General features: G+C 35.9%; 2 non-coding genes across 2 annotated transcripts; both read right to left on the bottom strand.

The window, feature by feature from the left end:
- Positions 1 to 3,620: 3,620 nt before the first annotated feature.
- Positions 3,621 to 3,727, bottom strand: LOC128282370 (small nucleolar RNA R71). Its single transcript, XR_008272629.1, has one exon. It is a non-coding gene; the product is annotated as a small nucleolar RNA R71 (small nucleolar RNA).
- An 11,704-nt stretch (positions 3,728 to 15,431) lies between these two features.
- On the bottom strand, positions 15,432 to 15,537 carry LOC128281510 (small nucleolar RNA R71). Its single transcript, XR_008271730.1, has one exon. It is a non-coding gene; the product is annotated as a small nucleolar RNA R71 (small nucleolar RNA).
- Positions 15,538 to 16,222: the final 685 nt, after the last annotated feature.

Raw genomic sequence — 16,222 nt, forward strand, 5'->3', positions numbered from 1 at the left:
AACTCTTAAAAAAATTACATATTAACTTACCGTTTATTAAAGCCTTATCGCAGATGCCAAACGCAATGAAAATTTTAAAGGAGCTTTTAGCAAATAAGCGGAAGTTGGACGAGGCGTCGCATGTGGAGCTAAACGCAGTGTGCTCAGCTATTCTAAAAAATAAGCTACCGAACAAATTAAAAGATCCAGAGAGTTTTACAATTCCTTGCTTAATTGGTAGTTTAGATGTTAATAATGCATTAGCTGATTTAGGGGCTAGTATTGACGTCATGCCCTACAAAATGTTCAAAAAAATAGGTCTTGGGAAACCCAAATAGACTAGGATGAGCATTCAATTAGTAGATAAAACTATAAGATTTCCTAGGGGTATTATTGAAGATGTGCTAGTTAAAATCGATAAATTTATATTTCCCATTGACTTGATTGTTTTAGACATAGAGGAAGATAGCAACACTCCTTTGATCTTAGGAAGGCCCTTTTTAGCAACTGCTAAAACGATTATTGATGTTGGCACAGGTGAACTCACACTCCGTGTGGGAGAAGAAACAATCACTCTTCAAGCTCGCAATTCTGGCAACACACCGGAAATTGAAGGTGATCGTTTAACCCATTCTACTAAAACTGACAATATGGTACAACCTACTTTGCAGGAAATGAGTCTGAAGGAAGCACATGAGTCATTCTCAAGCAATAGTAAAGGACCTACTTATGAAGAACGAAGGCTGCAAATATTTAAAACCTATCACGAAATCACGCGATCACATGATATGTTGATTGTTGCTCTTACTTATTCTTGATGCTTGAAACTGATACTATAGTTTTTTTGACATTAATTTGATATGGTAAAAGATGCATATTGAATAGACTTATGTTGGAATGGTTTGTATGCTTAAATTTGCTGAATTTTTATTATCTGAAGTAGAGGTATCGATATTTGAGATTTAAAAATGATACCTCTGTGATTTTAAAATGTGCAAGAAGTCAGAATCGTAAATTAGTATCGATACCATATCCCGAGTATAGATACTCAGGGTAAAATTACCAATACTTTATTGAAAGGTACTGATAATTTCTGGTGTTTCATTTTTAGGCGAGAAACAGAATGTTGTTTTGGTATCGATTTTCCAATCTGCACCAATACCATGTAAGGAAAATATCGATACCCATGTTCCAGTATCGGTACCTACTTAGTCAATTTTGAAATTTTCTAAAGTGGCTCTCATGTATGTACAACAGTTATTAATTGATCAATTAAAATGTGTGTAGCAACTCTTATTGATAATTAGGAGTATACTTGACTTAAAACTCCTGTAAATGCTGAAATGGAAGACATTTCTTTAATAATGAGCTCATTTGTACTGTGTGTGATGTGAGACGGTGGTGTTGTATCCTGGTATTCGGCCTAAGTGGTCAGGCCGAGTATAAAGTGTTACAATATAAACCTCTAAATTTTATATTCTATTTAATATAGCTTGGGGTTCCCAACAAGTTTACTAAGAAGACTATTGTTTTAATAATTTGCTTTCTTTTTTAAAAAATTGTTAATGTCGTTTGGAAATTTGGGTTTTATTTGTTAACATAAGCTATTATAACTTTATATGTAAATTTTATGTAAGACAAAAAATGATAAAAGATTTTATTTTCAAAACGTAAATCCATATAAAGAAATTCATCCCTACATCAAAATTAAAATTTATATAAAAAATTCATTTTCCTAGAGCATTCAACAATTTTTTTAAAAAAAATAAAAGATCCTTAACAATCAATGTAATAAACCACAAAGTAATATAAAGACAATGGGTAACTGATATGTCATAATTCAATGTACCAGATTAAACTAGTTTTCGCACTTAAGGAGCTTTCATTATGTTTTAGTTAAGTTTTTATAGTTTAGTTTAAATCAAATAAAAAATGTATTTTGAGTCTTTTGTTGACCTTAGGGGCTGAATGAGGCCTAAAGGTGCACTAATGTATTTAGTGAGTGTGCAAGAGACCATCAGAGGGCGTACAAACTTAATTCTGGTCGTTGTGTTGCAACACGGGAAGTTCGATGTCGTAACATAGGAAACTGATAAGCTATAAAAGTAACATATTTTAATCACATTCTTAATGCGTTTTTGGATATTAATTACGACAATTAGTGAATTTTATGCTCTTAATCCTTTAAATTCACGTTTCTATACTTAGAAGAGTATTTAGGAGTGAAAGGATAGAAAAACGAGCCAAAATCGAACAAATATAGTTGTTTTCAAGAGCCACACAGACTGGACACACGCCCATGTGCCAACCCGTGTCGATTTTACACCCTGCTTCCCAAATATGCGAAAAAACCTAACTTTTAGGCTTTTTGAGCATTCTAAAATCTATAAATACCCACTAGAAGAAGACATAAGGGGAAATCAGAGAAGATGGAAGAAAACACTCGAAGAACACCATTGGAATCAACTTGGAAGTGGTTCTCCATCAAGATCGAAGATCTTCTTTCAATTTCGTACGAAGTTTTATTGAGTTTCTTTATGTCTTGTGTTATTCTGACTTTGAGATGTTTCTATTCAAGATTATGAACTAATTCCCTAGATACCTAGGGAGGATGAAACCTATGATGAATCCTTTTATTTAATTTATATTTTTACGCGATAAATACTTTAATCTTGTTCTCAATTATGTATGTTTATTTCTTGTTTTAATATTTTCAGGATATTAATTTATGTTTAATATGCATAATTCATTGGAGAAAAAGTCCTTGTTTAAGAGTAGATCTAGCATAATTGAGTGGAGTTGCATGCAATCCTAGAAATAGGATGACATAAAGCTACCAGATTAGAGTCAATCTAATAAGGGAAACTATAGATCGAGTTAATGCGATGATAGGGGTTTTAATTAGGAAGAGATTTCAATTAATCAACCTAGAATCAGTTGTTCTTACTCTCGAAAGAGATATTAACATGATTTAAGGATTTTTACGAATCAAGACACAAGTGAATAAATCATTTAATTCAGATTCATAATAATAGGTGAAGTCTAGATGGATTCTTTCCTGGGTATTTTCTATCTTATTGGTTAATATTTGACTATTTCTTTGATTCATTCTCTGTTGCATTCTTAGTTAAATTGGTTTAGTAGATTTAGATTAAAGCACATCACCCTAAATTGTCAGCTAAATAGTAGAAAGAAGGTAATTACTAATACTTTTAGTCCCTATGGATACAATATTCTCTACTCACCATAGCTATACTATTATTCAATAGGTATGCTTACCTTTGTCGTATTTATAGTTAGTTTTGTGACCATCAAGAGCATAATGCAAGAATCTCGAGACTGCTTTCTGTGTCATGACATAGCCATTGGATGTCACGAAACACCTCACAAAATTGTTTGTTAAGTTCGATGGTTTCCAAGACCAATATCCAAATACTGATTTGGCCAATTTTCTGGAAATCTACTATACTTTCAAGATTAATGGCATTACTGACGACGCCATTCGTTTACGGTTATTCCTTTTTTGGTTAACAAACAAAGCTAAGCTATGGTTGAACTCTTTACCACGAGGTTCTGTCACCACATGGGCTCAAATGACCGAAAAGTTCCTTCTGAAGTACTTCCCATCAACTAAGACAGCCAAGTTAAGGAATGGCATCTCTTTCTTTGTGCAAATCGATTTAGAAACGTTATATGATGAATGGGAGAGGTATAAAGACTTACTGAGATAGTGCCCTCACCATGGGTTACCTCTATAGCTACAGTTTCAAACATTTTACAACGGTTTGAACCCCTCAACTAGACAGTTGATCGATGCAGTGGTCAGTGGTATAGTTAAAAATAAAACACCCAAAGCAGCTTATGAATTTATAGAAGAGATAACACTGAATAATTATCAGTGGCAAGTTATGAGGATTAATCCGATGAAAACACCCGATGTTTTCAACTTAGATGCAGTCACCACGTTACCGAATTAGGTAGAACAATTAAATAAGAAAATTGATGGTTTATATGTTTCTACGCAGGTACATCCAATGATGCAATGCAATACAAATGGAGGTGGAACGAACAATCCAGAATGTTTACCCTTCGCTCATAGCACAGAGAATAAACAAATCAATAATATGGGTAATAATTCTAGGCCTTAAAATGACCTTTATAGTAACAACTATAATGCAGGTTGGAGGAACCATACTAATTTCTCTTGGGATAGTTAAGGAAATTAGAAAGCACAACCCCTCCGGGCTTCCAACAACAACCTTACCAGCAAGAGAAAAAGTTGAACCTTAAGAAAATATTGATGAAGTTTATCTCATTGTCAGAAATGCATTTTCAAAACACTGAGGCAGCACTAAAGAATCAACAAGCATCAATTCAAGGACTCGAGAACCAAATAGGTAGCTTGCTAAGTTAATTTCAGAATGAACACAAGGTAATTTGCCTAGCAATATTGAAACTAACCTAAGGGAGCAGTTTCGTGCAATTACTGTGTGAGATGAATAAGGGTTAGTTGAATTTGAACCAGAACCAAGGCAAGAAATTATGGTAAATAACGATAAGGTTGAGGTAAGCCAGAAAGAGCAAAAGCCGATTGTTAAGGAATATAAACCTCAAGTGCTATATCCTAATGCGACAAAAAGAGACCACACTAACGAACAATTCAGTAAAATTCTTAAACTTTTAAAGATATTACATATTAACTTACTATTTGATGAAGCTCTTTCACAGATGCCCAATTATGTCAAATTTTTAAAGGAGCTTTTGACAAACAAAAAGAAGTTAGATGATTCGTCAACTGTGGAGCTCAATGTAATTTGCTCTGCCATATTGCAAAATAAACTACCCAACAAATTGAAAGATCCAGGGAGTTTTACTATTCCTTGTTTAATTGGTAGTTTGAATATTGATAATGCTTTGGCTGATTTAGGTGCTAGTATTAATGTTATGCCCAATAAAATGTTTAAACAATTAGGTCTTGAGAAGCCCAAACAAACTAGGATGGGTATTCAATTCCCAGATAGAACCATTAGATATCCTAGGGGTGTTATTGAAGATGTGCTTGTTAAAATCGATAAATTTATATTTCCCATTGACTTTGTTGTATTAGACATGGATGAGGGTAGTGAGGTACCTTTAATTTTAGGGAGACCCATTTTAGCAACTGGTAGAACCACTATTGATGTTGGTACGGATGAGTTAGTACTTCGTGTAGGTGATGAATCGATTACTCTTCAAGCTCTTGATTCTGTTAGAACATCTAGTGATCAAGATGATTACAAATCTTCTGTTAATGTTAGTGACCATGTGGCTCAACTTTCTTTGTAGGAAACCCTCGAAAAAATGTAATGGAGCCATGTTCTAGTCAATGCGATAGAAACAGAATGATTTATGATGAACTAGATAAATGGCGAACACATGTTAATGAGAAACTGAAAAGCACAATGAAAAGCCAAAGAAACACCATGATGAGCATATGAATGGAATGAACAAATTTAAGTTTGGGGACAAGGTACTACTAGACAAAACGGATCCACGAATGGAGCTTGATGCAAACAAATCAAACCCTTTTATGGTACTAAACGTTTTCTCATAAATACAGTCAAGGTAACTCATTCTGAATTTGGAACAGTTAAGGTAAATGGTACTCAAATCAAACCTTACTTTGATAATAGAATTGACAGCGAGAAAGTGGAGTATTGGCTCTATGAACCACCGTAACCGTGCGTGCAAGGTAAGTCGAGCTTAGACTCTAAATAAGCGCTTCTTGGGTGGCAACCTGAGTGTTAACACTCTGCTAATTATTTTATTTTATTTCATGTTATTTTTAAAACTAATTAATTTTCAGAATTAAAGAAAAATGTTTTTTTGACCCACACGGCCTAGACACACAAGTGTGTCCAAGGCCGTGTGCACAATGGGGCAGTCGACAGTGAGTTACACGGCCTAATGACATAGTCATGTGATCTACACGCCTGGACAAACGGGCATGTCCTTTGCTCTGTGGATCTTGTGATTTATTTTTTCACAAATTTAAAGGTTGCACAACCTAAAATAGTCCACACGGCCTTGTGGCAAGCACAGTCTGGACACACGGGTGTGTCCTAAGCCGTGTGTGCCCTGGAGCTAATTTTTTCAATTTTATTCCAAGTCAAAGAGTTACACGAGTAAGAGACAGCCGTGTGCGAGACACGATCGCAACACATGGGTATGTGGGCTCTCACACGGGCATGGGAGAAGCGAAGGATATCACAAACGGCCTGGCATACAGCCGTGTAAAGACTGGGTTGAAATTTTTATCGCACATGGGCTGAAGAGGAACCACACGGGCATATGTCACGGGTGTGTGGCCCAACACGGGCCTCACACAACAGTCTCACCCTTTTATCCCTAAAACCCTAAAATTTTGTTTTACTTTATCTTTTTTTTTTTTGCTTATTCAGCCCCCGCTGCAGTTCTCCCTACCTCACATTTTTCGACCACCTCGTCGCACTCTCCCCCTCGCCTGAACTACCAACCCCCGCGACCACTGCAACCACCCCAATCTCCAACCGATTCGGCCTAGTCGTGCCCCTACATGCCTATCCATGCACGTCCCTCTCCCATGCCCTAGCTCCCCTTTTCCTTTACCTTCCGAGCTACCATCCACAACTAGCTTCTCCCATCCATTGACCACCCATACATGTACCAATTAACCCACCTAGTTGCACCCTCATCACCCACCTCAACTATTTTCTCCCCATAGTTGACCAACTCTGCCCCCATCCACACAAGACACCGCCTCCCACACGCAACCCCCATCATAACTCCGACCACCATCTTCTGTCGGTCTTCCCCTTTTACCCTTTTCTTTATTTTATTTTTATTTGTTATTATTTTTGTATTATTTATTTTTATTTTACTTAATCTGTTTTCTTTTTATTTTTATGTATTTGTTTTATTATTCTTATGCTTAGATTTTAATTTTGTTTTAATTTACGTCTTCTTTTAGTTCTATTTCTATTGTTTTTAGTTTTATTTTTACTATTACCTTTAATTTTATTGGTATCGGTGAGTTTATTTCTTTTTCATTTTCATTTTCTTTTTCTTTTAGTTGTTTTTATTGTTATTTTCTTAAACCTATTATGTTTCTTAACTTTTGAACTATATTTTTGTTTTTATAGTTGTTTCTAATTGAGTTGTAACCTTTTAATCTTCTTCACAATTTGTGTTTATTTTCTTATTAGTTTTCTCAGAGTCATGCACTACATTTAGATTTGCCTACAATTCTGCTTTTCACCATTTTAGCGGTTTCATCCAATATTCAGGGCAGTTTCAATTTTCTCCCTCTCTTATGATATTTTGCTTATATTGTGATTATATATGTTTTTACATTGAAGACAATGTACATCTTAGGTGTGGGGAGGTTATTTATATAATTATTAGAAAATCCCTGAATTATGTCTTGTATTTAAGTAATTTTCTCATATTTCCATTAGAATGAATTTTTGTCAATATGGTATTTTTTTGTTGATGTATTTTGGATTAAATTGTAAATAGTTGTGTATTGGTTGATTTAAACTTTAAGACATGATAGAATCAAGCATGATAAGTTTATTTTAGAGTTAAAAAATTTTAGGTTGTTTCCTTGAATTGAGATATTATCTTGAAGTTTTAAATTTATAATTTGACATTAAAAACCATGATTTTTTGTAAGATTTTGAGCCTTTAGAGCATACATTTTTCTTACTCATTTTATTATTGGTTATGAGTGTGTCAATTTGATTTTTCATTCTATACGTTGCTTTGATTATACATGTTTAGACTACACCTTTGATTTGATATATTGAGATGATAAAGGCTCTTAGGTTTTAACCCACTTATGCCATAAAAGCCTACCTTTTTAATTAACCTTTTAGTGAACCCCGTTGAGCCTAGTACATCGTTTCTTGAATTACCCATTAATGTTAACCCATAACTCAGTTTTTCATTGAGACTTTTTCTCGTTTTATTGACTCCCTTTTTTTCGAGATTTGATTTTGTAACACCCCTTACCCGTATTCAACACTAGAACAGGATACGAGGCATTATCGGACTTACATCACAAGCGAACATACAAATCAAGTCATAAATTTACATCCAAATTAAAAACCATTTGGTATTCAATCATAAAGTCCCTAATATGAGCCTACGAGACCCAAAACATGCTTTGGAAATATTTCGAGAACATACTGAGAACCTTGTAGATCTTTACAAATCTTAGGAAATTTTTACATAAATAGGGGTCACACGCCCGTGTGGTTTGGGACACGCCCGTGTGGTGTGGGCAGGCCGTTTGGTCACCCATATTCGTGTCCCTAACTCGTGTAACTATTTTTTTTGTAAGGCATGAACAAATTGAAGTCACACGGCCAAGTCACACGCCTGTGTGCTAGGTCGTGTGGTTAATTTAATTTTCATAAAATAGGTGTAGACTTCACACGGTCAGGACACACGCTCGTGCTTGAGGCTATTTCCCTGACACGGCTGAGACACACTCCCGTGTCTCTGCCTGTGTGCTCAATTCTATGCATTTTGTTTCTTAAAAATCTAGGTGCAGGGGACACACGGCCAAAACACATGCCCATGGGGCAGGCCATGTGTCACACACGGCCTAGACACACGCCCGTGTGTCTACCCGTTTGGACAAAATAAAGGCTATTTACCAAGCCATTTTTCACCCTCATTTACACACATATATTCACAACCTTAATGGCACAAATCATAGCATATTTAGGAAACCAAGACATCTACAATCAAGGCTAATTATGTCGTTTTATTATCAACACTTAACATACTTACAACATCATATTTTACCAAATCCAATCATACCAAACTCACATTCTACAAGCTTCAATATGGTTACCATTATCATGCATTGTATCATTTAGATTTTATAGGATAACAACAAACTAAATCATTTAACTACAAGCTATTTAATCATAAATGTAACACCCCGAATTTTGGGCCTAGAAGTTCTGGGTTTTGGGTGTAGTGACAGCGAGGAGGTTGCACACATAAGCTAAGTTGTGCATTTAAGTGACAAAATGGGCATGTTGGTCTGGGGGTTGTGTTTGTGTAATTTGTTTCCGGGTTCAGGGCTCGAGTCATATGAGTGAATTTTAGAAACATTTTATTTTGCATGGCTTAAAGAAAGTATTCTAGCTATTTATTTTTTTAATATATATGATTTTTATTTTTTTATTTATTTTTAAATTGCTATTTTTCTTTACACATTCTTTTCCTCTGCCTTTTCTAGGTTTTCCTTCTTTTGGCTCGTCTCTATTTTGGGAATACGGTTTTCACTGCGTATTCTAGAACTTCGCTCCTCAGTCATCTTCTTCACCTTCAAAATAGGTGTGGGAATCAATTCAGTCTATTTTACTTTTTCTTTTAATTTTGCAAGAAAATGTGCTGGTTTTCTCGAGTGTGTGATAACCCATTAGTTTTGGGTTTTTAGACAATGGAAGTGAAGGGAAATTGCTATTTTCTGATGTAATTTGATAGGGCAAAGGTTAGGGACTATTATGGTGGCTTAAACGGCAGTTTCGGGCTGTTTTGGGGGTGGTTTCGTGACTTTTTCGATGACCACACAAGCATGTACCGAGGATTTAGGAACTAGGGTTTCCGGGCCAAGTCAGGTGCCACATGGCCTGGCCACACGACCGTGTGGCCGATTTGGGGATTTTGTCAAAATTCACACGGCCATGTCCCTCGAGCACATAGGTGTGTGAGATTGGGAATTAGAGATTTGAAATTTGGATTCACACGGCCGTGTCTGGTGGGCACACAGGTGTGTGAGACCCTCACACGGCCATGTTTTCCCTGCACCTTATTTTAACGATTTTGGACAGCGAGTTACACGGCCTATTCACAATATTGTGCCCCTGCTTCACATGGGCGTGTACCTCTAACAAATAGCCGTGTGCAACCCAGCACACGGGCGTTTGGACCCCCACATGGCCTAAATTGCTCCACATGGCTGGATCACACGGGCATGTTGCCCTATCTCGCCAAACTTTGATTATAGGTCAAATTCAAGTGTAATCGCAACTCCACGTGCTCCAACCCTCAACTAAGCTTTACTGAGGGTATTTATGACTCTGATCTGGGCTTGATATGTGTGTTATTTGTGATTGGTTGTGTGATAAGCTTGATACTGAATTCGAGTTATGAGTGTGCACATGTATGCTTCTGTAACTGAATGATTAGATGTGAATATCTACTTCTAAGGGCCAGTTCTTCATTGCTTTTGAAAAGTGCTGTGGAAAAGTGCTCTTGAGAAGTACTTTTGAGAAGTGTTTTGGAAAAATTTAAGTGTTTGATATTGCTGTCAAAAAGTGCTTTTGAAAAGTAAAATGGCCATTTTAGACATGATATTATAAAGTAACAAATATGTATTTAAATAATGTTCAAATTAGTTAATATTATGATATTTTAGTAAAATATAAAAAATAATTTATTATAACTTATTGTTAATATTTTAATATATAATATTAATTTTAAATATTTCTTAGTAATTAATATTAATTATTTATTAAATTTAATTAGAATATATAAACTATATTTAAATATTTACATATAATAATTAAATATTTGTAATTAGATATTGACACAATTGTATTATTTTAAAAATATTTTTATTTTTAATTAATGCTTTTAACACATTTGTAAAACTCATATTAAATAACCAAGAAAGAGAACACAAAATAATAGCATCAAACACATTTTAAGTCAAAAAGTAAGGTTAAAAAGGTAAAATAACAGCCAAAAGTGCTTTTTGGCTGAAAAATCTAAAATTTACTGCTTTTTCATCTCTAAAAAAGCTCATCCCAAAAGTTAAAAAAGTTGCCCCAATGATATGTGTTCTTCATTGCTTTTAAGAGAAAATCACTTTTTTTAGAAAAAGTTCATCCCAAAAGCAATGGAGAACACACCCTAATTGACTGTCTGAAACTGGTATTCTGATTGTGTACTTCTGACTACATACATACATATGCATATACTATTTTTAGGTGGGATTTTGAAGAGAAGGGCGATTGAGATTGACTGAACTGGTAGCTGATCTCCTAGTTGTGAGCCTCTAATACCCAAAGGGTCATGGGCAGTCCCAATACCCTGAAGGTCGTGGACAATGCGGATGGTTATCGTTGTCGGGCAACCCTGGATGACATCAAATCGGGTATAGTGGATTACCGCATTGCACTATACCGCATGTATGTTAGCTACTCTATGTACCAATGACTGAATTGGCAGTTTTATTGCAATCTATCGGTATAGCAGATTACCGCATTACACTGTATTGCATGTATGTTAACTACGCTACGTACCACTATCTAACCTGGCAGTTCATACTGAATGTCTATACCGCGATTCACCGCATTGCACAGTACAACCTATACGCTAGCTTTGCTACATAATTTACATGATTGGTAGTTTATCTGCATACTATTAGCCCAAATTCCCAGAGGGTCGAGCGCAGTCCCAATACCCTGATGGTCGTGGACAATGCTGATTGTCATCATTGTCGGGCAACCCAAGATGACATCATACGGAGTGTAGGGTTGGATGGGCTGTGCAAGGTCCTGTATGGAGTGTTTGGTAGGATGAGCTCAAAGCTCTTATGAGGAGTGATGGGGGACGGAGAGGTGTGTTGGCTAGATGGGTGGGTATTTTTTTTTAGAACTCATTTGCACTTATATGCATCTGATTAATCTATTTAACTAAATTGGAACTTGTGAATGGTTGAGAGTTGCTGTTACTATGACTGAATGTGATACTGGTCAACTGAGAGGCACTTGTGCCTATGTGAATTTTGTAGACTTTGACTGAGACTCTCTGGCTGGATTGTTACTTTGACTTATTGAGATTTGTTGCTTCTTTGTCTGAGTGGTACTTGTGACTGAGTGTATCTAATTGATTGAGTTCACTGTGTTTGTGTAGCTGAATGTAATTTTTAATATGCTTTAACAAATATCTGTCTGCTAGTACGTCCGTTTCGAACGTACCCTTTGGTTCTGAATAGCTCTGTAAGTATGTTTTGTTTCTGAACTGCTTTAGTTCCCTATTTGTCCCTATAGTTTAACTGGTTTGATCTCACATTGAGCTCGAGTAGCTCACCCCCTCTTCCATTTCCCTTTTCAGGCACAGTTCTAGATTTTGTGGATGGACTCGGAACGCAGAGGTCTCGGACAGTCTCGCAAACAAATAAATTATCAATTTTGTTTTTCGTTACGATTTTGTTATTTTGTTAACTTTGAACTGTAAGACTTTATAATACTATGGTACAATTTCTGTTTTAGATTCTCATGCATACATTTATTTTGGGTTTTATATTGAGTCTTACTATAAATTTTATTGACTGATTATTAAATGGTTTTAAATACTTTTGGTTCACTAAGATGAGTTGTTTTGTAAAATTTTCCTACGATCACTTCGGTAATCAATGTAGCATTCTGAATTTGATCTAGACTTCTAGGCCAGGTTTAGGGTGTTACAATAAATAAGTATATAGCAACCCATTACAAAACACAGAAACAAAAGGCCTTGGCATATATACTTATATAAATAAGCTTACAACCATTTAGCCAAAATAAGCCAATTACATGGCTAATTACCAAATCACCTTAAACAAATATAAGCCAACACATTTGGCCAAATTCATTATGACACATATATCAAAATGACCAAGTCCTTATACATGTCATATACTCAAAATGTTTAAAATCATCGATACCCAAAATGACGGTTTGATAGTGTGATGCAATCTCCGACGATCTCCAACCCGAGCTAGCTTGGTAACAATATATAACATGGAAAAATAAAATGGAGTAAGCTATATAGCTCAGTAAGCTCGTACGAAAGAAATAACCAAATCTTACCATACATTTAACATTCAAATAATGTAATATAAGATAACGTAATTTACCATAATCTCATGACCATAATTCAATCCATCACAAACTTACCTTGAAATCATAATTTCACGAATTTAATAATCATAAGTTTTATGTACCTGTACCATCTTATAATAATTTCATACTTATTCTCATAGCTGACATACCTAATGAACCACTCGAAATAATAATATCGGATACCTAGGAAATCTTGCACACAAGGTGCCACATATGTAGCCATTGCTGCCTCTATCTCATAACACATATATACTTGCTCTTGAGCCATCAACGGGCTTGCTCACACAAGTTGTCAATCAAGACATAGCTACACGGTGCTGCTCACACAAGCTGTCAAGTAACCGCAACATATGCCGGTATACTCAGCCACCGTTAGGACGTATAGGACCAGCACCCAGATCACATAACATAATACCCTTGATAAACCGTAAATTATACATATTTTTATCCCATGATTTGCACATTTATGGATGATTTCTACTTAGATTTGGTGAATTTGATGCTCCTAATCCTTTAATTTCATGTTTTATACTTAGGTGAGCATAGGAGAGTAAAAAGAACGAGAAACGGGTCGAAAATGGAGAAAATGGACCCACGTGGGAAATCAACATGGCCTAGACTTTCTCACATGGGGGTGTCACACGTCCGTGTCCCTTTGGCAGGATTGAAGCACGACTTACACTGGTAGACAACACGCCCGTGCCTATTCAACAGCCTTGACCACGGGCGTGAGTAATCACACATGGGCCTGTCACACAGGCGCGTCCCTGCTGAGCCCAAGTATAACCCTATCCGAAAAAGGCCAATTTTGGGGGCTCTTAGCCATTCTAAAGCCTATTTAAACACCTGAGGAGGCACTTAGAAGAGAGATGCGGAGTAGGAAGCAAGGAATTACTCAAGGAAAGCAGATTGATCCATCTCAGAAGCTGGATTCATCATCAAGACTGAATATCTCATTTCAAGTTCTTTCAGGAGTTTTGGGTTTTCTTATGTTTTGATATCTTTATGCTTTTGAGATGTTTCTTTCATCAGTGTGAACTAAACCCCCTAAATACCTAAGTGGAATGAAACCTAAGACGATTCTTGTTATTATTATCTAAATTGTATGATAAATATTAGACTTGTCCTTAATTATGTGTTCTTAATTCTTGTTTTGATATTCCATGATATTGATTCAAGTTAAGCTCTTATTCAGAGGAGGAATAGACCCTGTCTAAGAGTGAATTTGTCATAATTAAGCGAAGTTGATTGCACGCCTAGAGATAGGGTGATAAGATTTTTCCAGATTAGGGTGAAACCTATTAAGGGAATCCATAGATCGAGTTAATGCAATTCTAGGGTGTTAATTAGAAAGAGATTTCAATTATTCAACCTATGGTTAGACGTTATTAGTCTCGAGAGAGATAATAATATAACTTAGGGATTTCTACGGATCAAGTCAAATGAATAAATCGTCTGATTCAGAGTCAAATAACAAGTGAAGTGTAGGTGGATTTTTCCTTAAGTATTGTCTCGATCAATCGAATTTTCCCAAAAGTATTTTCCCAAGTTTTCTTTCTATGCATTCTTAGTTATAATTAGTTTAGATAATCAAACCTCTTAATTTTTAGGCTAGATAATAAAAAGAAAGTAAATACTAGTACTCGTAGTTCTTTTGGGTTTGACAATCTGGTCTTGCTGAACTATACTACTATTCAATAGGTACACTTGCCTTAATTGTGATAATAAGTTAGACTCAAGAACGATTCATTTATAAATTTTTAACACCCGTTATGAATATCACGCATCAAGTTTTTGGCGCCGTTACCGGGGAACTAGGATATTAGGAACACTCGATTTTTATTACTATAGTCATTTTACTTTTACTGCAATTTAAATTTTTATTTATTTTTTCTTTTCTAATTCTTCATTTATTTTCTTCAGACAGGTTTTTCTAGTTTATGAACAGAAGAAACCCATCATGACCATTACTTTTTTACGGTGAGATCTACCGCACAGTTTGCAAAAATAGAAGAGAAATAAGGCAAAGCCTAAGATACACAGAGGAAGAGCAAAAGGACGATACTTCAACCACAACCAATGAGATGGCTGAAAACCAAGAAAATCCGCTATCTCCTGCGATTGCTGCTGATCCAGTAAACCAGAATCCTGCTCCACACACTATGTATGATTATGCTAAACCTAATTTAACTAGAACTGAGTCAAGTATAGTTAGACCTGCTATTGCTGCAAATAATTTTGAACTGAAACTTAACACCATTCAAATGATCCAACAGTTTGTTCAATTTGATGGTTTGTAGGACGAGGATCCCAACGCTCACTTGGTGAATTTCTTAGAATTTTGCGACACTATTAAAATTAATGGCATTTTTTATGACGCCATTCACCTTCATTTGTTTCCTTTTTTGTTGAGGAATAAGGCTAAACACTGGTTAAACTCGTTGCCACGAGGAACAATCATTACTTGGGAACAAATGACCGAAAAGTTTTTATTAAAATATTTTTCGCTAGCTAAAATAGCCAAATTACATAATGTTATCTCCTCTTTTGTGCAGATGGATTTAGAAACACTCTACGATGCATAGGAGAGATACAAAGACCTTTTACGAAGATGCCCTCACCATGGGTTACCACTCTGGCTACAGGTCCAAACGTTTCACAATGGCCTGAACCCTTCGACTGCAAATGATTGACGCAGCCGCTGGTGTAACTATCAAGAATAAGACACCTGAGGTGGCTTATGAATTTATTGAGGAGATGTCACTGAATAACTATCAGTGGCAAGTTATGAGGACAAAGCCGACGAAAGCAGCTGGTGTTTTCAACCTCGACGCGGTTACTATGCTATCTAACCAAGTAGAACTCTTAAATAAAAAGATTGATGGTTTGTGTGGTTCTACTCAGGTACATCCAGTGATGGGGTGAGATTCAAATGGAGGATGAGCATACACAGAATATCAACCCTTCAACCCTAGCATTGAGGAAGAACAAGTCCAATATATGGGTAACGATAACTCTAGACCCCAAAATAACTCGTATAGTAACACTTATAATGCAGGTTGGAAGAATCATCTCAATTTCTCGTGGGGCGGTCAAAGAAATCAAAGGCCACAACATCCTCCAGGTTTTCAACAACCACCTTACCAGCAAGAAAAGAAGCCGAACCTTGAGGAGATGTTAACAAAATTCATCTTGGTGTTAGAAACTCGTTTCTAGAATACCGAGACAGCCCTTAAGAATCAACAAGCGTCAATCCAAGGGCTCAAAACTTAGATAGGCCAACTCGTCAAACTGATTTCTGAACGACCACAAGG

The sequence above is a fragment of the Gossypium arboreum genome, chromosome 1 (assembly GCF_025698485.1).
Source record: "Gossypium arboreum isolate Shixiya-1 chromosome 1, ASM2569848v2, whole genome shotgun sequence".
NCBI classification, from domain to species: Eukaryota; Viridiplantae; Streptophyta; class Magnoliopsida; order Malvales; family Malvaceae; genus Gossypium; species Gossypium arboreum.